The following is a 26509-nucleotide window of genomic DNA, read 5'->3' on the forward strand; positions in this document are numbered from 1 at the left end:
AGAAAGAATAGTAACCTGGAAGTCACTGAGGCTCTTCTAGTCCCTGCTCTGTCACTTTGTAACCTTGGGCAAATCCTTTCAATTTGCCATGCCTCAGTTCTACTTCTCTAAAATGAAGGAGTTGGACTAGATTGGAGATTCTTAAACTTTTTTTGTGTTATGGGCCCTTTTGGCAGTTCAGTGAAGCCGATGTAGCCCTTCTCTGAATAATGTACTTAATGCATAAAATAAAATACATGGGATTGCAAAAGAAATTAGTTCTACTGAAATGCAATTCTAGACGTATTTTTAAAAAATAAGTTAACGGCTCCCAAGTTAAGAACCCAAGAATTAGATGATATCTAACTTGTTTTTCAATTCTAATTTTCTTTGAATAGATTGGTAATCTCCAGTATCAGTTTCTTGTTTTTAAAATATGGTTGCCAGAGGATTGGCATTTAGTTGTTAGTTTTTAAAATGCACTTATAATTGCAGGTTAAGGCTATATCTGTAGAACAACTTAATTGGATTATAGAATGCAGAAGCAATTTGACCCATCCAGACATGATTTGCTCTGCCTTATTTGCATCACATGATTCTAGTGGCTAAAAAGCTCTCTAATTCTCTATCCACAATTCCCCTCTATTCCTCCCCTCCAAAAAAATAGGGTTATGTTTTCTAACTAAAGAAAGGATGATAAGGGAATGCTTTACCTAAACTAAGAAGCCCCTTGAAGGTTAGAACATCTGAAAGGGAATTATTGCAATTAGAGCTCTCAGCAGGATCCAGTTGAATTGTTCTGAGCTGTGTCCAAGAAGGTCATAGAAATCCATTGACTTTATGGAAATTGGGCAATAAAAGAAGGAGGAAGGTTTTATCTTTATTGGTAAAAATATAGATGAGGCCCTAAAGTTGGCTAAAAAGAAAATCTTGAATCTAGGTAATAGGATGCTGCGGACACAGTCCCAGAAGCAATTCCAGTAGCTGCCCCTCACTGTGGTAGCAGCCGGCAAACTTTAATGGATAGGTTGAGTTCTCAAACCTCTGGCTGTGATAGATTTCCTCTGATGGAAATAGCACAAATGATGCATGTTAATTGGTGTAGGCTACAAACTCAAAGGTATCTCTCTTTAGGATGCCAGAATGACTGAAAACAAAATGAAAAACTTGGTCAATGTACCAATTGTTTTATTCATAGAAACCATTCTGACTGATTTGTATCATCCTCCATTTTCACATCCCCCCTTCCCCCATTGATTTTATGGGCTTTTTTGTTGTTATTGTTGTTGTTGTTAGAACTAGGAGATTATTGTTAAGAGCTAAATCCTTTCCTTTCTAAGACCATTTCTGAATCAAATAGCAGATCACAACAAAGACAATGGTGTAGAGGTCTAAATAACTTTCCTCCCTTTTCTTCCTCCTTCACACATTTCATTTTAGTTGTTCACATCCTTAATGCTTGAGCCTCTGTGTTTGGAGCTATCAGAATCAAGAGGATTATGAATTCACTGGAAAAGTTTGAATTGCTGCTTATTAGGAAGATCTTTTTTTTAAAAGTATACTAAACTTAGTGTGCTATTTCTATACAAATCTACAAAACCAGACAGGAAAAATCAACAATTTGGCTTATGGAGATGAACTGAAGAGCAATATCTGTCAGCACTTGAGTCTAGGATTCTCCATTTCAGTGACATTCTCTGATATTGGAGTGGAAATGCCAGGGACAAAAGGGAAATAAGTTTTATATTGCTTTATGGGTTGGTGCTGCCAGAGGCTGGAAGAGCAATCTATGGATGTCTACACAAATAAAAGAGAAGTTTATATGTGTATGGGGGTGGGAGATGAGATCTTAAAATACACACACATGTACACACACATTCACACACCTCTACTTCAGTTTAAATACTATAACCTTTATAACTCTTTCAGCCATGAGTACAGTGTCCTGTATCTGGTAGGAATACAATAAATATTTGATAATGGCATTAAATCTATGCATTCAGTCAATGCTTTTAGTCTTTTTTTAAAAAACCTTTTTTTTAGGCAATTGGGGTTAAGAGACTTGCCCAGGGTCACACAGCTAGTAAGTGTGTCAAGTGTTTGGTTTGAGGCTGGATTTGAACTCAGGTACTCCTGACTTCAGGGCTGGTACTCTATCCACTGCGCCACCTAGCTGCCCCTTAGTCTTTTTTTTTTTTTTTAAGAATTTTAGTTCACCATGAATTGGTAATAAAAATAATAAAGAAAAAGAAAGAAGATTAAATCCTATTATAAATACAACATAATTATGAAAATTATTATAGAAAACAAATTTCCAAAGACCCACTAATTTCAAATAATATTTAGTACAACAAAAGAAGTCACTAAATCTCATAGATTTTGTTGTAATTGAGCTTGGCCAATACAACGTTCATGTATTGTTATAGAGAGTATTTGGCTTTATTATTTGGATATCTTTAATGTCCATTAAATGGCAGCTAGGTGACACAATGAATAGACAGTTAGTCTTAGAGTCAGGAAGACCTGAGTTTGAATCAGGACTCAGACATTTCCTAGCTCTTTGACCCTGGACAACTCTCTTAATCACTGTTTGCCTGAGTTTCCTCAACTGTAAGATGGACATAATAATAGCACTTTACCGTGTAGGATTGTTGTGAGGATCAAATGAGATAATATTTGCAAAACACTTAGCACAGTGCCTAGCATGCAGTAGGTGCTCTATAAATGCTTATTCCATTCTCCCTTTAAGATTATAGAAAGCCTAAGATTAATTCATTACAGTATTGAGAGTCTGTAGCTTCTAAAGTATTGTGGTAGATACTGAGGAATGAAAAGATGAATGATAGTCTCTATCTTCAAGGAGTTCTCATAAGAGCAACAAGACATGTATATAGATATATGCAAATATAATGCAAGAGATGAAGCAGCTTCACCAATGCCGGAGGGGTTCCAGTTATTGCCAAGAGGTTGGTTGAAATTCATCTGAGCAACCTAACAGATAGATTCAAAAAGACTTCTAGTCCATAACTATTTTCACCAGCCTGCAAGGAGTGCAATTCTATCCTCCTTTATCACAGCCATCCTCCCCACTGCTTTCTTCAGTCACCTCTTCTTGCTTGCCCAGATCTCTGTTTCCTACACCATAGTCAGAATTCCCCAAGAATCAAAAACTCACTTAGGAAACCAGCATCAAAAAGGAATATTATGAGAATAGACTTCCTTTTATTACATTTTAAGCCTGTTTTCATGTTTCCATGAAACTCACTGGCCATTCTCTAGAGTCTCTGGACATTTGGGAATATCCTAAAATGGATGTTATGTGTGTGGGCCTATGCAATGTGTGCATGCATGTGTTTGTGTTCCTTTGAATTTTTTGAAAGTGACCTTTTTTTTTGCTAAGTCCAGTCAAAATTTCACCCATAATTATCCTACTTTCCATCTGTGTAGTACTTTTTTATTTTGCAAAGTATATTGACTGATGTTGAATATTTTATTTGATCCTCACAATAACCACTTTGAGGTAGACAGCACAAAAATTATTGTCTGCATTTTACAAATTATGAAACTGGGGCTCAGAGAGGTTAATCAACTTCCTTAAAGTTACATAGCTAGTTTATAGTAGAGTGGGGGGAACTAGATCTCATAACTTCTTGTGCTTCTTGCTATGTTGTATTGCCTAAATATTTTTGACCTTCCCCCAGTTCAATTAAATTTAATTAAATAAACATCATATTATATTGGGTTTGCAACAACAAAAACTAAACAGTTCCTGCCTTCAAGGAACCTACATTTTATGGGGGAAGGGTAGGGAAGAGTAATACAATTTGAACAGATAAATATAGTAAAAGAAAAGAGAGGAAAGAGTGCTAGTAACTCAGGATATCATCAAGGAAGATTTCATGGAGGAGGTGGCATCTAGCTGAATCTGGAAGAAAGGTGATTCTGAGAGATAACAATATGAAGGGAGAGCATTCCAGGTTTGGGAGAACATATGAATATAAAGATGGCCATATTTTTAGACACATAATTTGCATCTGGTTCAATAGCTTGTCTTTGACAGGAATTCTAAGAAAAGGTTTATGAGCAGCAGGGTTATCCTTCAAGACAAGGAAAGTCACACATGTGGTTGGCATCCATTGGGGTACAAAGATGACAAAAGATGAGAATAGTCAATGTTGGAATGGTTATAGAAAGTGGGCATAATAACGTATTGTGAGCTATGAATTAGTACAACCATTTTGCATAGCAATTTGGAATTATTCAAATAAAGTGGCTAAAAAGTTTGTATCCTTTGACCTAGAGATTCCACTGCTAGGCATGTACACCAAGGAGATAACTGATAAAAGAAAGTCCCTACCGTGTATACATCAAGATGTTTATAGTAACAGTTTGTGTGTGTGTGTGTGTGTGTGTGTGTGTGTGTGTGTGTGTGTGTTATCAAAGAACTAGAAACAAAGTGGATGCTCATCGATTGAGGAATGGCTAAATAAATTGTGGTACATGAATATAATGTGCTGTAAGAAATGATGACTATACAAAGAAACATAGACTTTCACAAAAACAATAAAAAGTGCAATAAGCAGAGCTAAGAAAACAATCTACACAATCCCTGAAACAGTATAAATGGAAAGAACAAGAAGTATGAATCAACAAAAAATAAATGTCACAGAATTACAATGAACAAGTTTGGCCCTGAAGAAGAGAGATATGAAGATACTCTTCTGCCCTAACCACGCACCTAACACTTTTACAAAGATGGGAGGTCCACGGGTGTGAAATATTCCATATACCATCAGATTTTTTTTATCTATCAATCAGTTTTGCTGATTTTCTCTTCTTTTTCATCCTTTCCCCCCCTCTTCTTCCTCTTTTAAAGAAAATTATTTGATATAAAAGGAAATTGAGGTAATGTAAAAATAGAAGATATCAACAAAATTTATTTTCAAAAACAGTCAGTTGGAGGTCTTGTACCAGCATAGTTACCAACACTTTTGGCAGTTATTTTTATTTATTATACTGTATTATAAGTTGGAAGTAATGAATTCCTTAAGCTTATTATTTGATATGCAGCACAATAGTCCCTTTTTTGGTCCTGAACATAGCTCTTTCAAGTTTCAAGGACCACCCCTTTGTTTGACTGTCCTGAATTTGGTGAATAAGTCCATGTTCATCTTATCCATCCTTCATTGATTTTATAGACATAAGGTAGGGTAGAGTAATGGAAAGAGCAAAAGATTTGGTAACTGGGGACTTGGGTTCTAATTCTAAGGCCTGATTCTTATTTTCTGTGAAAAACTTAAATAAGTCACAACTTTCCAAACCTCAATTTCTTTATTTGTACAGTTAAATGGCTGACCTCCAGGCCCTTTCTACCTCTAAATCTATCATTCTATGAATTAGTATTCCTTCCCTTTCTGCATGTCATATTTCCCAAGAAGTCAGGACCCAGGCAGGAATTTCTCCCTTTGCTGGCCAAGTTTTGCTCCAGTGCTACCTGGGAGCATCTAGGGCTCTAAATGTTAACATAGAGTGTATTTGCATTCTAGAAATAAAACTGTGGTGCTCAATGACTCTTAAATTATTAGTACATCTAAACCCTTCCACCCACCCAAGTCATATCTCTCAGGTATGGGTGAATTGGGTTTCTCCAGTCTTTTACCCTCCAACATTCTTCCAAACCTTTATCTCCTAACCCACAGAGAGATGGAGTGCTCATTCCCACAATCACTGAGATTAAACTCCATCACTAACTATTCATGTTTCACTTGAAATATTTATGTGCTGTTAAATATTTAGCAGTGTTTGTTATATCACATGAAATACCGAATCTTTAAAATAACTCACAAGTTAGTTTTTTTCATTCAAATAACTGCAACCATTTTAAATTTAAATTAAGAAAAAAGACAATAAAATGCTGTGCACATAAATCACAGCCCTGATTATTCCATTTAAAATGAACCTATCTTGTTTTCTACCACTTTAAAATTATTTACTTGTTCTACCCCCTGGAGGATTGATGCTTATAGATAATATATGATTTTCACATGCCACAAAGAATGCTGATGAAGAGCAACTGGTAATTTTTTCTCAGGGTTTTCCATTACTTCTCTAGTTCACTGACATGGTAATAATACAACTCAGAACTCAGGAATGGAGTTGACAGTGGCTGGGGCATGCACTGGATGTCTCTGGGTCTGTTTCTTTATCTGAAAAATGGAATTATTGACACTAACCTAGTGCAGCGAGGTAGTGCAGTGGATAGAATGTCAGGCCTGGAGTCAGGAAGACTCGAGTTCAAATATGGCCTCAGACACTTACTAGCTGTGTGAACCCGGGCAAGTCACTTAATTCAGTTTACCTCAGTTTCCTCATCTGTAAAATGAGTGGGAAATGACAAATCACTCCGGTTTCTTTGCCAATGAAACCCCAAACAGGGTCACAAAGAGTGGGACATGACCGAAATGACAACAGACAAAACTTTCAAGGGATGCTTCTGAAGGGGTTTCACAATATGCTGGAAATCCATTAGAAAAATGAAATGTTACTTTAAAAATGAATACAAAAAAGCCTGAAGTAATCTGTATGACTTTCTCTCTAGAAAGTAAATATAAGGTTTAAATACAAAGAAAGGTCTGTCCTGTATATTAGAAAAGGAGCAGAAGGTTCTGTGAATGTACTCTACCTTCATCTCAAGATTTATAGCTGGAAGGGATTTTATCTAATCTAATTCCCTTATTTGAGGGAAACTGAGACATAGAGAGGAGTGGTAATTTGTCCATAATCACACAAATAGTAAGTGACTAGGTTCTCTAGTTTCAAAAAAGATCTCTTTCCATTAAACCACACTGCTGCCTCTATATGTCATAGCTAATTTTTTTTTTAGGCAGTTGGGGGTAAGTGACTTGCCCAGGGTCACACTGTTAGTGTCAAGTGTTTTGTCTGAGGCTGGATTTGAACTCAGGTCCTCCTGACTTCAGGGCCAGTGCTCTATCCACTGTGCCACCTAGCTGCCCCCATAGCTAATTTTTGACGATAGACAAAGGTCTAACATTTTGAATTGTGTAGACACCAAGTCAGTGAAGACTAAGATAGCCTCTGTTAAACATTTACCCAGTTCTATTTTGAATTATAGCTATGTATATATCTCATCTCCACTACCAGATTGAAAACTCCTAGTGGTCAGGGATTGCATTATATAATTTTTTATATTGTTTCTAGGGAACAGTATATAGTAGGCACTTCAATGTTTGTAGAATTGGAACATACATGCTAAAAATCATAATGGGGAGCTGAAAGTGCATTTTCTCTTTACTCATTTCCAAGTGCTTTAATTTACAGTGATCATTAACCAACCCATAAGATTAATACTGGACATTATTAGCGCATTACTGGCTATCAGTTATAATCACTGTTCTTGTTTCTAACTAACCCATATAGTTATCCCTTCCACATCTCAGGGGTTAGGGGAACAGTGCTCCCATGATCTGGAAAATCTGTGTAAAGTTTTTTGGCCCTCTCTTTGTACCAGAGAAGAAGTCTGAATTATTACAGTATTAAAAGATAAGATATGTTGATAGTATACAATACTATACATGTATTTTATGCATGTTTGAATTTCTAAACTTTTTCTGTGTCATCGGTTTGTTTTTGTGTGTCATCTGTGGCATCCGCAAAACTCCCCCAAAATTCCCATTTAATTTCTTATGGCAAACCACAGTATATCAAAACTTCAATGGGGAAAGTCATAATGTGGAAGGGATAACTGTATGTTTTATCTACTTAGGTACAATGGTTATACGCACTAGCTCTGCCGTCTTGACCAACTGAATGTCTGATTTGGTCGGATAACTGTTGGATTTCTTGCTCAGTTAGGCAGCATGGTGTAAGTTGTGGTTCTACCAATAACATGCTGTGTGACCTAGGACAAGTTATTTCCCATCTCTGGGCTTCAGTTTCTTCACCTGAAAGTGAGGAGGTCATTTCCAGATCGAACATTCTAATGTATCCAAATGGTCTAATTGGTTCTCATGGGTGAGTTGAGCAGTGTTTTTCATTTGGTTGCTCAGTTGTAAGGAAAGCCACCCTCAAATGAAGACAAATATTTATGATTCTTTCAAGAATACAAATTGGATTCCTCAGGCTATTTGAAAACCTGAATTATGTTGTTTGTCCAAAATAAACTGCATCATTGAAGAGGCTTCTTTTCACTTGGGGCATGTAGATACAATTCTTTCGAAATGTAAACATGTATAAAACAAAAACTGCTCTTTGTTCTCGATGCCTACTTATACTTCATTGTTACATTATTGTCTACCCCTTTACTACCTTTGCTACAGGAAGGTCACAGGTTTTTGAATTGTTTTCTGTCACTTAAATCAGTCACTTTCATCCTCTTCCATCCAGATGACCTATAGGACTCATGTGGTTCCACCTGAAGATCCTAGGCTGGACCTGCCCAAGGATTGGCTCTCTGGAGCAGGAAATACCTAAGAGACAGGAACTCAATTCCAAGGTTTCCTGAAGGCTGAGTTTCTTGTCCTGAATATCTAAATTGCTAATCCTTTCTTTTACTTTTTATCTCTGAATATTCTCTGGTTCCTGACCAATTGCTTTCTTTGCACTCTGATGCTTCTCTCTTTACTGCCTTCTTATCACACACCTTGTTTCTGACCCACTACCTACTTTGACCTTTAGTACCTGTTTTCTGATTGTAAGTTCATTCAATTTAACAAATGTTCATTAAGTGTCTTCTGCATGCATGGTACTTTGCTGGGATTGGGGTGTGTGCATGGGACATACTTTTAAGTTTAATCATTATTAGCTTTTTATTCATCACCGTCTTAAGTCTAGACAATCAACAAAATAATATATTAGCCCTGATTTGTAGTGAGAGAAATGATTATTTCTTTCTCTTGTTGAATTAGGACTAAAAAGTTTTCTACTTCCCCATCCAGAAATCAACCACTGTGGGAAATCTTGGGCAAGACTTACCCAACCAGGAAGGCTAAGATCTAATCAAAGAGAGTAGTAAAGAAATTCTAAGTCTAGCTGAATTGGTAGATTCATGCTGATTGTGTTTAGTCAGATAGGTCTGGGGTAGAAGTGGATTCCCTCTTTGATATACATACATACATACATACATACATACATACATACATACATATATATATATATATATACATATATATTATATATATATATATATATATACATATATATATATATATATATATAAGTCTCTGACCAAGACTGTGTGATCAGTGTCTTATACCCCAAGACCCTCATTAAAATAGGTCTGTCTCTCATTATAATAATCATTCTCTCAATAATTGTTAACCAATCAGAATTGATTTCCAGCCTGAGGAACACCCACTCTTCCAAGCATTGAGTGGATTCCATGATTTGTCTTTGGTCTAAGAGAGATGGCCAAATGCCCATCCTTTTATTAATTATTGCTAGCAAAATTAATAAGATGATCAATTACCCAGAAATTATGTCTCTTGAACTTTTTAAATGTTATAGTAGGTTCAGTTTTCTGAGGTGTCAATGCTCACGTTGAAAATTTAACAGTCTGTGCTGGCTAGCCCACTGGAGATGGCTCAGCATACTCCTGTTCCTTGGGCACTGTAGATAAAATGATGAAAAATAACATATATCCTATTGTTTTATTCATTCCCTGCCCCACAAGTACCTAGCATAGTACTCTACATGAGTAAACATTTAATGTTTGTTGAATGGACTTTGTTGAAAGGAGGTTATAATCTAACATCAGAAATTTAGAACTAGAAGGAACCCAAGAGGTTGTCTGTACTAACCCTACCCCCACCATTCCATTTTACAAATAAGCAAACTGAGGCCTGGAGAGATGAAATAATAGGGAGTTAAAATATTCCTTCATTAGTTTTAAGAAATACTAAGTTCCTACCATGTGCAGGGGATATGAGAATCAGTAAGACATGATCCTGCCTTAATGGAGTTTATGCTTTAGTTGGAGAGATAAGATAATAAATATATAAACAATTATAACACAAAGTAGTTGTGTCTTAAATAGGGTTATTCTAGGACAGTGATTCTCAAAGTGTGGGTTCTGAGGAACTTGAGAGCCTTTCAGGGGGTCTTGGAGGTTAAAACTTTTCATATTGATACTAAAATATTTTTATTTCTAATATAGTAAACATTGATGAAAATAATTCACATAAAAGAAGCTCTTTGGGGAAATTCTAAATTGTGACTTTATTTTGGTATATGGTGTGAGATTTTGGTCTATGCCTAGTTTCTGCCATATTCTTTTCCAGTTTTCCCAGCAGTTTTTGTCAAATAGTGATTTTTTATCTCAGAAGCTGGGATCTTTAGGTTTACCAAAAAGTAGTTTGCTATAGTCATTGAGTAGTGTGTGTTGCATACCTAACCTATTCCACTGACCCACCACTCTATTTCTTAGTCAGTACCAAGTAGTTTTGATGATTGCTGTTTTATAGTACAATTTAAGATCTGGAACAACCAGGCCATCTTGCCTAGTATTTCTTTTCATTAGTTCCATTGATATTCTGGACCTTTTGCTCTTCCAAATGAATCTTATTATTTTTTCTAGCTCTATAAAATAATTTTTTGGTAGTTTATTAGCTGGTCCTTCCCATGAGCAACTGATGTTTTTCCAATTATTTAGATCTGACTTTATTTGTGTGAAAAGTGTTTTGTAATTGTGTTCATATAGTTCCTGGGTTTGTTTCGGTAGGTAGACTCCTAAATATTTTATAATGTCTACAGCAACTTTAAATGGAATTTCTTTTTCTATCTCTTGCTGTTGGGCTTTGTTGGTAATACATAGGAATGCCAATGATTTATGTGGGTTTATTTTATAACCTGCAACATTGCTGAAGTTATTTATTATTTCAAGTAGTTTTTTACTTGATTCTCTAGGATTTTCTAAGTATATCATCATATCATCTGCAAAGAGTGATAGCTCTGTTTCTTCTTTTCCGATTCTAATACCTTCAATTTCTTTTTTCTTCTCTTATTGCTAAAGCTAACGTTTCTAGCACCATACTGAACAACAGTGATGATAATGGGTATCCTTGTTTCACCCTCAATCTTATTGGAAATGCTTCTAGCTTATTCCCATTACATATGATGTTTACTGGAGGTTTTAGGTAGAAGCTACTTATTTTAAGGAAGACTCCATTTATTCCTATGCTCTCTAGTGTTTTTAATAGGAATGAGTGTTGTATTTTGTCAAAAGCTTTTTCTGCATCTATTGAGAAAATCATGTGGTTTCTGTTAGTTTTGGTGGTTGATATGGTCAATTATGCTGATATTTTTCCTTATATTGAACCAGCCCTGCATTCTGCCTTTTTTTTTAAAACAAAGATTAAAAAAAGAAAAGTGGAGAAAAATCATTCAGCAAAATTAACTAATATATCAGCCAAATATGACAGCAAATGCAATATCCCACACTCATAGTCCCTTATACTTACAAAGTAGGGAGAAATGCATTTTCTTAATTCTTCTCTGGAGCCAAGCTCAGTTGTTATAATAACACAGCTTTCAGTTTTAGCTCTGCTTTTATACTTTCCATTTCCATTGTAATAATCACTGTGTATGTTATTTTCCTGGTTCTACTTGCTTCAGTCCCTATAACTTCATATAAGCCTTCCTAAACTTTTCTGAATTCCTCAGAATATGTGTGATCTTATGAAGAACATCTTCCAAGGTCAGAAAGCAACACTTTATTTAGGAACTAAGTGGAAGAATGACATTCCTAAGCTACCAAATCCTTTGGTCAGTTTACTGTGGTGTATGTTGCCACTCCTGGCTATTGCTAGAGAGTAGCTGGTGCTACAGCAAATTTAGCAGGAACTTGAGGAGGGAGCCAGCTTTGTGTGGCCTGGCACATTTGAAGAAAGCAAAGTACAGAAAACCATGGGAAATCTTTTCCAGAAGATAAATTTTCATTTATCTCCATTTGTACCACCATCCCCTTCTTGCCCCCACTCCATTATTGTTTTTGAGTCTGGAAATGGCTTCTAATCCAAACACCAGTCTCTGCTCCTAGCTTCTCAGATTGGTACCTACATGTACAGTTGCTGACTTTGATTTATCATATGATGCTTCCAAAGCCTTCTTTCTTGGGACCTCCTAGTGAGGGCTTTTTCTCACTTAACTTGAGGAGGCTTCCAACTACATCAGAGAATGCTCAGACCCTGCCAATTGATGGTTTCACCTTCAGATCATGTGCAGAAGACCAGGACTGACATTCTTGTTAAATGCTGTAAGGTAAGGACTCCAAATCAACTGTTGCCCACATTCTCATCGCCATTTGTTCTGCTTCCAACCCCTCACTCTGCCCCAACCTCTTTAACCTATAGGTCTTGCCTCAATGGTTATACCTTCAACATGGCCCTAGACACTGATGAACACAAAATGTGTTGGATACTGTCAACTACAGTGAGAATAAATTTACTTTACATGTCTTGCCATTAAGAACAGGACAGTGGTCTGTGAGCTAGTAAACCTCTTTTCTTGCTGTTCTTCTCTGGGACTGTGATATAATGGAAAGAGCATCTTATTTAGAGTTAGAAAAACTAAGTTTGAGGACTAGGTGCAGCTACTTAGTCATTAAGACCTTTACTAAATTACTTCATCTCCCTGCGGCTCTCATTTCCTCATTGGTAAAATGGAAAAAAACCCCCAACCCCTGTAATATCTGCCTCCTGGGGTTGTAGTAAAGCTAAAATTGAGATATCTGTGGAAGTGCATGGTGAATAGTAAAGCCCTAGAGAAATGTCAGCTATTACTTTAGAATACTCTTTAATTCAGAGGCAGCCAGATGACACAGTAGATAGAGTCCTGGGTCTGGAATCAGGAAGACTTGAGTTCAGATCCAGTCTGTGTCCCCAATTGTAAAATGGGGTTAATAGTAGCTGCCTCTTGAGCTGTTGTGAGGATCAAATGAGATAATATTTGTAAAGCACGTGGCACATAGTAGGCACTTCATAAATGCTTGTTTCCTTTCTTCTTTCCAGTCTTCCTCCACATCCATGCCCAATCCTTTGGGAAATCGTGCTGACCTTAAGGCCAACAACCTTTATCCATTAAGCTGTGGATACGTGCATCGTCTTACCATGAACTGAATGAATGAATAAATAAATGAATAATAGATGCCAGTTATGGCCCTTCTTCTTGAAACTATCTCACATAGAATCAAATAGTGTGGCCATCCCAATATCTAGCTTTTTTGAATAGGCACAAGTATCTTTTGCTATTTTTCAACTTACCTTACCTCTGTAAACAGCTAGTTAGTTTTTTAAAAAATCATCTTCTCATTTGCCTTGGTTTGAAAATTATGTGATTTATATATTCCTGATTCAGTTCCCCTTGCCACACTCCCAATGCCCTTGCAGGGCGCCTAAGTCTCTCTCCCCACTGTGGCTCTCCTGTTGGACACAATGGGTCTTTCTTCCACTCACATAGAAAATTCAGCTCTTCTCCCCACCCCCATCTGCATAGCCTTTTTCTCTCCTCACTTCCTGAAGTGCAATTTCAAAGCAGCAAATGTCAGATTTAACTGATAGTGCCAGAACTCTGAAGCTTGGTATCTGTGTGGCCTGATTTTATCACCTGGAAAAGAATTTCCCTGCAGGTCCTTGACAATCTTTCCTTGGACTTTTAAAAGTAAGCTCTTTCATTTCCAACAAACTCCATAGGAAACCACAGCTAAACACATTCTGAAATTTAAGGCATACCTAGTCTGGCTGACCCCAGAAAGAATCTTATGGCTTTAGATATTCATTAGTTGATTTATCTAATGACACATTTGAAAAAATAGAAATCCTTAAGGAAGATTTGGCTTTGGTGATGGTCTCTGCACAGTGGATTAAGCATGGATTTTCGGTCTTTTCAGATCACCTGGGAGATTGGGGGTGGGGGATGGGAAGAGGTTGAAGTGAACTAGATAATGCTTTTCTCTGTGCAGTCCAGTTCTATAGCCTCAGCCCTAAAGACATAAAGTTCCGTTTCCGGATTTAAGGGCTCTAGGTTAAATGTAACGCCTCCTCCTTTCCAATGAGGTAGTTTCTATTCCCCTTCCCCCACCACCACCTTCTTTTACTTGCAAATTGGTTTGTTATTTCAGTTTGCAGTGATTAAAAAAAAACCATTCTCTTTAAAGACTTCAGAAACAATATGTTTCTGCTGCCATAAAAAGGCTGGGGGTGGGATGGGGAGGGTAGTGGGGATAAAGGATGACTTTGTCTTTAAAGAATCATTCTATTGTGAGGCTTGGATTTGGGGTTAGGTCACAAGCTTTAACAAGGGAAAAAAAGCACTGGATTCCTTATCTAGGCAGACAAGGGCTCCTTTCTCAGCTGTCTTTCCTTGGCCCATCTCAAACTGACCCAGAGGGCAAGAAACAGTGAGTAACCTAGTAGTAGCCTCTGGGGAACATCACCTTGGAGTGGAAAGAATAAAAGACTGAGAATATGGAGATCTGGGTTCTAGTCTCTAACTTCCTGTCTGATCCTGGGCAAATCGCCTAAGCCTACTGGGCCTCATTTTCCCTGTCTGTAAAGTAAGAAGATTCAACTAGATCCATGGCTTTCATTTTTTTTTTTTTATCTAACACTGCTATCAGGGGGAAGAAAAGAACAGATATCCTGGTGGGAGTGGTGGGGAGGATGAAGTGAATTTCCTAATGGTACTTGTGTTGCCCAAGTCAGGATTAGACTGTAACTGCCCTGAGGATCCAGCATCTATTTTGGAAGTGGGGAAGCTGGGAGCTTGCACAATGGGAAGAAGTGGAATGGGGGAATGTTATGCTGAAATACGTAAAGGCTGGTGTGGTTGATTAGAGACAAGGCCCATGACTGGCTATGGATACACCCTATATCGCCATCGCTTGATTCTGTTGATCACATACTCTTGGGGTCATGCCATGGTTCTTAAGTGAGTCCTGCTTCCCATTTTGAAGACCACTGTTTTAAATGATCTTAAGAACCCTTATGATCCCAATGGTCAACAACTATTGAGCATTAAAAGCTGGGTAACATGGGATGAAAGCACAGAAGAAATTTAATGGGATCTCTGATAAATGGAAGAGTGAATGATTTTGGATTTAGAATCAAAAGACCTGAGTTCAAATCCTAGCTCTGCCATTTACTACTTATGTGAATATAGGCAAATCATTTACCCTTTCTGGGCTTCTGTTTCCTCATCCGTAAAATGAGGCCATTGGACTACAATGACCTCAAAAGTCCCAGCTCTAAATCCTATGAATAATCTAATGGATTAGAAATCAGAGATCTAAAGATAGACCTGAGATTCCATTGGATTTAAATGCTGGACAGGATTGACTTTTCCTAAGGTTCACCGATTCAATTCCAAAAACATTTATTTTCTGAATAGAGAGCCATTCAGCACTTGGATTCAAATCTGGGCTCCTACACTGGCCAGGCTGTTTGACTCTGGGCAAGAGACTTTTCTCAGTGCCCCGTGCATCTTTTATTTAAAACTGCAAATTCCTGAACAGTTGTCATCTGAATTTATAGAGGGAGTTTCCTTACTGTCAATGAAATCATTGGTCTGAAGGCAAAAAAACCCAATGTGTAAGACATTGTCCTATGTGTTGGAGATGAAGAGATGAAAAACAATTCAGTTTCTGTCCACAAGGGGCTTGCAGTCTATTGGTAGGATTCATCTATACAATTAAGTAAAAACAAAATACAGGTTCAAGACAATTTGTAGAACTATCCTCCAATAACTGTAGCTCATTAGCCTTCATTAATGTGTTTACTTTTCAATAGCCATAAGATACAATTATTTTAATGCAAATTCTTTTACTGAAATAGCATAGTCTAGGTGGAAGATTTACAATAGAACATTCTCATAATCTCAAGAAATAATCCTTCACGAACATGCACACTATCGATGGAAGAGGGCGGATGCACAATCTGTTGTCCTGTGGTCTCTGTCGTCTCCAGTTTGTGGCTTTGCTGAAGCCCTTGGCTAGGGTACTGCCAAGCTCTTTCACAAATAAGTAGAAACTCCCTAGATAGTGTCTTCTGTAGTCCTGACTCTGAGACTTATTATCTCCCGAGCAGCAGGGTCCCACCTCTAGATCCCAAACTCTCTTCTCAACTCTCGACATAGAAAGTTTGGATTCAGGAAGCAATGGCCTCTAATTCTTCTCTCAACATGCATGTGCCTCCCATAGCCCTGTGTTTCCACTGCAGGGTGCTATTGCTAATGGAGTAGGAGAGAATAAGGTCTTCTAAAAAGCTCAAGGCTTTCTTAAGGGTGCCTTCTAAGATTTAACTGTCTTCAGAGAGGGGCCGGCTTGGAGAGGTGTGACATCCTTAGCCTGCCAGGTAAAGTTCCCTGTGTCACAGCAGTTGCTTTCACTTAATGTCCAATACCTTATAATGTTATCATGTTATTTAGGAAACTTTTGTATACTCTCTTATCATCTTCATAAGGAAAACTACCTAATTTGATCAAAAACTGCCTGATCCTCCCCCTTTATACTGGGGATAGCTAGTAGACTAGTTTGAGTGGAACAGAGACAGCCAAGAAGACTCATTTGAAATAAAATTGGAAAGTTTGGTGGGAGCCAGATTGTGGAGGACTTTAAATGACAGGCTGAGAATTTTATACTTTATCCTAGGGGCAATAAGGAACCATTGTATATATTTAAGTAGGGGGCTGATTACCTATTTTCCGACTTTTTTTTTTCCTGCGTTTATTTTCTGGATTTCCCAGCTGTCTGATCCATATCATCCTCTGCTGAGATGCTTAGACAAGGTGGTTGCGCTCATCAGGTTTTATTTTTGCTTTTATTTGTTTTTAAAGAATGGCTGAAAGGCAAGGGGTTTGGGGTAAATGCTCTCCAGACTTGGTATCAGGCTCTTCCTTGAGGCCTCAGAGACTTCTTGTGAATGTGTGGAGATTGTTAATGAACTGAGAAAAGTCTCTGGAAGGTAGGCTTAAGTCTGGAACAATTTACTTTTTTCCTAATTGTAATCAGAGGTGACTTAAGTGCCAATGTTAATACAAATGACTGGCAGAAAGCCTTCTCTTCCTATGCCCTCTGGACAAAAGGCAGACATCAAGTCAGGGGACTGGAAGAAGGCCCTAAATCAGATTTCTAGACAGTAATTTTAGAGCAAACACATCTTTCCATCTTAGGAAAACAGCAAGCCTTTCTAGGGCTTAAGTCCAAAAATAGCTCAGATCTGAAAATTAGGTTTCTGTGGGTTTAGACCCCTTGGCAATGCTTGATGATTGAGATAGAACGCTCTTGTTAATTTCCCTTTGGAAGAGTCACAATATGCAGCTGTTGGAAAAAAACAAAACAAAACTGGGAGCTGTGCCAGGGAGGCCAAGTGGTGTCTTCTGGTCAATTATCTTGTGGCAGTGAGGGAAAGAGCTGCTATTCTGGGCTAGCTTTTTGTCATTGTCTACAAACTGTGCCCTTTTTGCAATAATAATAGCTAGCATTTATATAGCACTTTTAAGGTTTGCAAAGCGCTTACCAAATATTATCTCATCCCTATTTTACAGATGAGGAAACTGCTTCAGGCAGAAGTTCTAAGTGACTTGCCCAGGGTCATACAGTTAATAAATGTCTAAGGTCACATTTGAATTCAGGTCTTTCTGAATCCAAATCCAGTGCTTTACCCATTGTGCTACGAAGTTGCCGGTTGATTTCTTCTCCTCCCCCCGCCCCCGAACTTTACAAAGCTACCACAGAAATTGGTAAGCACTTGGGATTAAAGTGTTGGGGGCTTAGAGAGCTTCCATTAAACTGAAATAGCCCCGAAGGCCTGGCAAGCCAATTTACTATATGCCTAGAGCATCTCCGATCAAGGATTGTAGAAAGCAAGGGATAAAGATAATGTACTTAACAGATATTCAGACATTGAAGAGGAATACCTCTCCCTAGGTGATCAATCAGGCAGTCTCTAATTCAAATCTAAACAAATACTTCTTGTGTCAGTGCTGCCCTATATAATTATCAGAGACCAAAAAAGAAGACGAAATACCTACCCACAGGGTCCTTATAGTCTCACTGGGGATACATGATTGACAACCAAAACTTGGTAGTTCAATATCTCCATCAATGTGGATACTGTCTCCATTGATAGCTGGCAACCTCTCCAAGTCTTATCTCGTGCAATGCTTGTCCATGTTTTTCTATAAATCTTCCATAGATCATGTTTCTCCACCAGCTCCCAAATTGTTGAAGATCTTCATAGATTTAGAGCTAGAAGGGACCTTAGACATCATCTAATCCAAACTCCTCATATCATAGATGAAGAAACAGAGCCCCTGAAGTTGTGACTTGCCCAGTCACATCGGTAATAAGTAACAAAGCTGGGATTTGAACCTAAGGCTTCTGGCTCCAAACCAACAGTCTCTCCCCTGCTTCCCAGGTTCAACTGAGTCAGGCTCAGAGCTCCTGAAAGTTTTTGTGGGTTCCTCTTTTCCAAAATGTCTTCTTGATCCCCTCTCTATTCAATCATGCCCTTCATTACTTCTGTCAAGAAGCAACTGAATAACCAATCCAAGTTTTTTTTTCTTTTGAGTATCTTTTAGTATCTCAGCGGTACTAACGTACTAAGTTGTTCAACTTTTATTTCTTGGCAACCCATGAAACATATAGCATGAGGCCATAACAATATCAAATTTGAATAAGGACCAAAATGAGAGACATTAAGGAGATCAGAAGGGGTGAGAAATTACAGAGTGAATTGAACATTTGAGGAAGGCTTCATGGAAAAGTTAGATTTGGGCTGGGCTTTGAAGGATGAGTAGAAACTACTGGAAAACAGCATAGAGGAAGAGTACCAGCAGTGGAAGAGAAAACTCAGAGGGAAAGAGCATCAGCCAGCTCAGGACCTTGGGACTGGCCTGAATTAGCTCTTCAGAGTAAATTGAAGGCACCTTTCTTGAGAGAGGTGATAGACTCCAGGTGCAGAATGATTTGCTTTACTTCTCTATCCCTCTTCATTAGGAGAGGTTCTATTGTATATGGCGTAGGAGAAGAGTCACTGAGAAGTGATAGATGTAAAAAAAAAAGTGTCAATAAAATGTTTTTTTAAATACAAAGAAAAAAAGTAGACCCAAGGTGAGAAAGTACCTGGACTTATGTAAGAGAAGGCAGAGAAGAGATAAATACTGAGAAGCACAGGGAGTTTGGACGAATGGGGACAGGAATGGGTTTGTCTCTGGTCTGAGGAAACTTGGATGGCATGCCGGCTTATAGATTCAGGGAAAAAACTTTCTATTTCTTATTCTGAGGTGGAGAGAAAGAAATAAGAGCTTTGCATTGTGGTGTAAAATTATTTTCTTATGGACATTTTAGAGAGTTGGGATTAGTGATGGACAATTTATGTGTTGTAGATAACTCACACACATATATATCTCACCTTAAAAGTTGAAAAAGAGCTTTATATTCATTATCCCATTTGATCCTCATAACAACAGCGTGAGGTACAGGCATTTTTGTCTCCATATTATAGATGAAGACAATTAGGTTCAGAGAAGTTAAGGCAGATAACAAATATAAGAAGCAGGCTTTCAATTCAGATCTCTGCTGACTTTGTCTTTGCATTAATCCACACCACCTCTCTTAATAATAACTTAGATTTATGTGGCATTTTATAGTCACAAAGCACTTTTCCATAGTAATAATCTCACTTGAGTCGCACAACAGTACAAACATTATTTTCCTGATTTTACAGACACCATTTTGCCTGAGGTTAACTCACTAGTTAGTGGTAGAGTCACCATCAGAATCTAGGTCTCCCAGTTCTCAGCCCAGTGCCAAAACATGTTTCTCTGTCTCTGTCTTTCTCTCATTATCTCTCTCTGTGTCTCTCCCCCTCTTTCCTCTTTTTTTTCTCTCTCAACACCTCTTTCTCTCCCTCTTTCTTTCTCTCACTCTCCATGATGGCTCTCTGTCTCTCTTATTCTCCCTTTCTCCTTACTCTTTTTTTTCTCTCTGACTGTCTCTCTCTCTGTCTCTCTGTCTCTCTCCCTTTCTCTCTCTCTGTCTGTCTGTCTCCTTGTCTCTCTCTTCTCTCTCTGTGTGTCTTTCCTTCTCTCTCCTTTCCTCTCATATAATCTATAAAATGAGAATAAAACCTGTCTCACAGATTGTGGTAAGGAAAGAACTTGTAAACTTGTAGCTCTAGATAAATTATAAAGAATGAGCTGAGCCTGTCTAAAACAGATGTCTTAAACTGATATCTGTTAAAGTTTTAGAAAAATAATAAAGCTGGGGCTGTTCCTTTTGGGAACATTTTTACAACTTCTTGTCTGAATTTTTATATAGAATTAGATTTGATTCAATTTAACAAAATTTTATTAAGTATCTATCAGTGCTAGGCAATATGCAAGGTGCTAGGTATGCAAATACAAAAATGAACCTCCCTCAACGAGCTTATATTCTTCTGGAGAGTGGAGTGACTCAAAGGTAGCACAGTGTCTGGCATTTAAAAAATGCTTTTTCATTCATTCATTCATTCATTTCTTCACAAGCTCATGCAGTACAATAGAGATAAAAAAGAACTTCCCTATTGAGTCTGATTGGTGGCTGGTAGCACTAGGAAATAAATCCTGTGTGTGTGTGTCAGAGAGTGATTTTGAACCATCAGCTGCCAGTCTCCAACCTAATTAAATTAATAGTAGATATTTCATGAGCCTAGTTGAGTTGGGAAAGATTAAAACAGCAGGTCTTCATTCTAGGTGCTACATGTGATGTTGCCTCTATCCTGTGAGTCTCTGTGCCTCGTTTTTTCCACCTATAAAATAAGGATGTTGAAGCCTACCTCCTATTTCCAAGTACACTTGTGATAGAACTTGGAAGGAATTGCTTAAAAGAGGACTGAGACAGAGAAGCTTTGTGATCACCTTATTTCCTTAATTAATCTACACTATTAGCCTATTAGAGCTACTTAGGATGAAGCTTGTCTTTGGTTCAGAGCACTCAATTTCTCTGGAAATCAGTGGATATGTGCCCACATATCCACAGGCAAAGATTAACCTATTGTAATCAGTTTCGGAATATTTCATATTTTCTTATTACTCAACTAGGATTAGCCTAAATTAGAACAGCAAAGTAGCTAGAAGAGTCTTTCCAATTTCAAAGGCTAGAGAAAAAATTATTCTCACCACTGATGAGGGTGACCTGGTTGAATATTTCACTGCCCAGGAGGGATCCCACAGGAAGCTAATAACTCTATTACATTGGTCTACAAGCAAGCTAAGTGGGGAATTAAGCCTGCTTTGATTGCCGAAATAGACAGTGCTGGTACCAGATTCTGCTCCAACCTCCCTCCTTTTTTTCTCCTTGCCCCAAAACAATCTGGGTAATTCAGGGGTCATTATTCAGCCTTTGGAATTCTTCCTAAGTATACCTAGGTAGAGAATAACTTGAGGATAAAGATGAAATGAATGAAACTTTCAAAGTACCTGGGAACTATTTGGTACCTAGAGGAAACTGACTAGAAAGAAGAACTGGGTTATAGTCCCAACTCTACAACTTACTGTTAAATCTTGGGTAAGTCCCTTCATTTCTTTGGGGCTCAGTTATTTCATTTGCAAAACGGAGTGTTAGAGTGTTAGAGCTGGCAACTCTATACATCAGAAAGCAGATGCTGATGCACTTCGATAGAGGCAGTGTCCTCCCTGGGAGCTCCCAGTACCAAAGAAGTCAGAGATATGGTTGCCTATTAGGTTGCTAGGTGGTGCAGTGAATACAGCTCTGGCCATGTAGTCAGGAAGACCAGGATTCAAATCCGGCCTTAGACTCTTACTAGCTGTGTGACTGGCAAGTCACTTAACCGCTGTCAGTCTGAGTTTCCTCAACTGGAAAAAAAAAGATGGCTAATAAAATTACCTTCCTCCCAGAATTATAGGGAGGGTCAAATGAGATAATATTTGTAAAGTGCTTATCACAGTGCCTGGCATATAGTAGGCACTTAATAAATGCTTGTCCCCTTCCCTCCATTCTCGCTTTTCCATTTCCCCACTCCGTCCCCACCAAATAAGAGAGGAAGAGAAGCAAAAGCAGCATGGGCAGTGGAAAGAGTGTTGGATTGAGAGTCAGAGGACTTGAGTTTGAATCAGTTCTTGTATGAACTTGAGCAAATCACTTAGTTTCCTTATCTGTAAAATAAGGGGTTGGACTAGATGACCTCTAATATCCCTTTTAGCTCTACATCTATGAGCCTATGAATTGATGATCTATATGGTTCCTGCTAGCTTTGAAAAGTTTCTTGCTATCCAAGATAAATTTACTTACTTGTAGCCAGATAAGACATGAATAATAATGGACATGATTTTATTTTTTTATTAAAAGACTTTCATTCATTTGATTAACCTTTGGAGTCATTCCATATGACAAAATATCAGTTGCTCCAGTTTCTTCTGAGGGTTCTTTTGTCAAATGTGGTGGATTATTAGATTTTTGTTTTGAGGGAAGTGCTTTCTCAAATGCATCCATCCCAATGAGTCTAGGTGTGGGAAGTTCTGGGAAGGTTTAAGATATTAAATGACTCAAAAAAATGACTCAAAGAGAAAATGTCACCTTTAGATATAGTTTCAGATTGGACTGGATTAATTTGTACATTACCTGAATCAATTTTCTTTGTTTCCTGAATTTAGATTTCTCTGAGAGGGCTTTCTCCTCTTGTTATCTACTGCTACATGTATCTGAATGCTTTATTTAAACATTTGTCCCTAAAAGATTTATTGCATATAATGTACATTCAGTGTCCCTTCTGATTGAAAAAAATAAAATGGTTAAATGATAATCCAGTTAGTCTAATTTAGACTTGGCAAATAATTTCTACCTTTAGAATTAATCAATCAATTAAGCATTTAGGGGACCTACCTGGAAATAAATGTATGTGTATATGTACATATGTTTATACATATACACACACACATATACATACATATACATACACACACATATATAAAATTCAGGACTAACAAAAGAGTCTGGATGCTTGGGTTCTAGTATGACCTAGACACTGAATCATTGGGAAATCTTGGTGTTTACTCTTTCATAACTCAAATTTTTCCATTTATAGGATAAGAATATTCTCCTACCTGCTTATAGCATAGGGGTGTGAGGAACACGTAATTAATTGATGCATAATTGTCTAGGACCTCTAAGAATCTAATAATCTGGTGCTCACTGGCTCCACCTAAGAAAAATGTACTAATAACCAGAGCTATCTAAAGGTGGAATGGGCTACCTAAGGAGGTGAGGTAGTAAGCTTTCTATTACTGGAAGACTTCAAGCAGAGACTGGATAACCAGAGGTTGAGATTTTAGAGAAAAGTTTCTTATTCAGGTACTGGTTGCAGTCCCTTCCAACTCTGAGATTCTGTGCTAACAAGTAAGAAATGGAAAACTGCTCCCACTTCTCATTTCTGTACTTCTGTGATTAATAAATGCCTTCATTCTCTTAGCTGCCTGGGCTCAGAACCCAGAATTCAATCAAGAAATGCCTACAGTGTACCAGGCGCTGTCCTAGGTGCTTGGAAGAGAAAAATGAAACTAGTACCTGAAGGAGCTTACATTTCTACCAAAAGAAATACCAAGAACACATAAAAGCATATACAAAGTCTGTTCAAGGTAATGTGATTAAGGAGGTATTAGCAGCTAGGGGGATACTTCTCAGGCCCTTGTTCAGACCTATCAATTCTACCTCTGTGATACCTATCTGTCCATTCCTACCTTTCCATTCCCTATCCATCACCATACTATTCTGGCTTAAATACTAGTTTAGCACTTAGAACAGTGCCTGGCACATAGTAGGTGCTTAATAAATGTTTACTCATTAATTGATTAAATGATCATTATGTCTTTCACTAATAGCTAACTAGTATCTTTCAACTCTCTTCACTCTGCATCTCCAACTCCTTTGGGGCATCAGCCCTAGAGTGATTTACCTAAAATACAGCTCTAATCACATCACTCCTGTTGCTGAAAAAAACTTAAATGGTTCTCCATTGCCTACTGAAAAAAGTCTAAATTCCTTAGCTTGGCATTTTAAGCTTTCTACATTTCTCATCCAAACCAGCTTTGCAGTCTTATCTCATAGGATTATCTTTTGGGGAATTTGCAAAGTTCTTTAAATACAAATGTCTTCTTGAGAGCTTCTGGTTCAACAGGTAAAAATATTTTTGTCACTTTATTCATATGATTACAGATTGCTTTCCAGAATGGTTGTTCCTGTCTTTCCATGGCCCACCTCAACATTGACTATACCCATCTTTTGTCATCTTTGCCAATTTGCCAGGTGTGAGGTGAAACTTCAGAGTTGTTTTGATTTATGTGTCTCTTACAAGAGAAATCATTATTTTTAGTGTTTTGGAGCAGCATTCTTTACAGACAGTTTTAAATAATTTGCAATTTTTTTTTAGAAATGTTTATTCATATCCTTAGGCCACATCTTGCAAAACCTTTCATTTTATAGATAAAGAAACAAAACTCAGAGAGGCTATGACTGGACCAGGGTCACACAGCTAGTCTCAGAGATGGGATTTGAACCTAGGTCTTCCTGAATCCAAGTCCAATAGTTCATCCAATATGCATGAATATGAGGTAAAACCCCGAAGCTGTTTTACTAGTATTACTCTTACTATTGATTTAAATTATTTCATAGAGCTGTTGATTGCTTCTGTTTCTTCCTTCCTTCCTTTTTTTTTTTTGAAAACTGCTCACTTATATCCTTGGACTGCTTAGCATTTGGTAAATGGTTCTTGTTCTTACATATTTTTAGCAATTCCACAAATATAGTGGATATCATCAAGCCCTTATCAGAGTTCTATTTCATATTGTTCTCCTTTACATATTCTATGCTCTAGGCAAATTGTACTAATTATCATTTTCCAAACATATCCCACAATTTCACATCTCCATGCTTTTATGCATGCCAATCCCTATCCTGAATTGCCCTCCCTGACATTAGTCTCCTCTTTTCATCCCCATACACATACTTCTTTCCACCTTTTGAAATGATACTTATCCCTCAAGGCCCAGATCAAATGTTATTTCCTAATGGGCCATGTCTAACAAGATGAAATTTAGTAGGGATCAAGTGAAGTTATGTACATAAATTAAGTAAATCAGCTTCATAAGTACAGGATGGGAATGGCAGAGCTAGGTCTAGAGAGTGAGGTTTATCAGACTGCAAGCTCAACACAGCTAACAGTATGATATAACTTTTTTTTAAAAGTTTTATTAGCTAGACTTTTAATTCTGATATATACTGTTTCTTTGCTGATTTTAGTTGTTGTTGTTGTTGTTGTGAGGCAATTGGGGTTAAGTGACTTGCCCAGAGTCACACAACTAGTAAGTGTTAGGTGTCTGAGGCTGGTTTTGAACTTAGGTCCTCCTGACTCCAAAGCCAGTGCTCTATCCACTGTACCACCTAGCTGCCCCATGACATAACTTTTTAAAAAAGGCTGTATTAAAAGAGAACACATGTGCAGAGCAAGGAAAGTTCCACTGTACTCTATCCTGGTTGGACACAAATGGCGTACTGTGTTTAGTTCTGGGTATCTCATTTAAGAAGGTCATTGATAAGATGGAGCATCTATAGAAGAGGGTCGCCAGAATGTTTCAAGTGGGGAAGAGAAGACTTGTTGGAAAGAAGGTTGGGGGTGGTGACTGAAGGGCTGTTCATTTGTAAGAAGGATTTGATTTGTTCTGATTTACCCTATGAGTTAAAACTGGAATCAATGGGTGGAAAGTGAAGAGATATGTGATATAAGGAAAAATCTGGTAACAGAGCTATCTAAAAATGAAATAGACTACCTCCAGAGGTAGTAGGTACTTTATAATTCTAGGTTCTACAAGTGGAACTTGGATTACTATTTGTTGGGGATGTTTCTAAAGGGAATTCTTCAGGTATGAGCAGGACCAGGTGATCTTTGAAACCTTTATAAAACAGATTCTGTGGTTCTCTGAAGGTTCTTTCCAGTCCTAGGATCATCAAATCTATAACCCTGTGATAATCCCAGTTTGAAAAATGCTCTAATGCTTGTGTCAGCATTTCAACTAAACATAAATGGTGCTAAGGCTCCCATTGGGAATGCTGAAGCATACTCCAAGGGAAGAGGAGTCCAAGATCTCACAACTGTACCAGTCTCAGAGACTGATGGTAACTTCAGAATTCTTCACAAGCCACAAAAGGAATCTTTGTCCCCCTCAGAGTTCTGGGGGATGTCAGTCCTTCTTCTTTCCTTTTTTATCATCCAAAGCAATCCAGAAAGGTAGATCTAAGAATACCTCTTGCCCCTTCCATAACACTCCAGATCAAGTTGGCTCTGCAACAGTAAACAATGAAAGCACGGAGCTCCAGAATAAACACATCGATTCTCCTTGCGGGGGTAAGACAACAGATTGAAAATGAAAACAAGTCAAATACTTTGGAAACAAAATTAATGCAAATTGAAGCCTGAAGAAAGCTGTCAGCATCCCAGCATTTGTTGAATTGTTTCTTTCTTGAGTTATT

The 26509-nt window shown here is 37.8% G+C and overlaps 1 protein-coding gene across 2 annotated transcripts in view; it reads left to right on the forward strand.

Moving 5' to 3' along the window:
* The window catches only part of NMNAT2 (nicotinamide nucleotide adenylyltransferase 2), a 199728-nt gene that overhangs the window by 9957 nt on the left and 163262 nt on the right, over positions 1-26509 (forward strand). The window lies entirely within an intron of this gene.

Source organism: Phascolarctos cinereus, unplaced genomic scaffold (genome assembly GCF_003287225.1).
Source record: "Phascolarctos cinereus isolate Bilbo 61053 unplaced genomic scaffold, phaCin_HiC Scaffold_5;HRSCAF=322, whole genome shotgun sequence".
NCBI classification, from domain to species: domain Eukaryota; kingdom Metazoa; phylum Chordata; class Mammalia; order Diprotodontia; family Phascolarctidae; genus Phascolarctos; species Phascolarctos cinereus.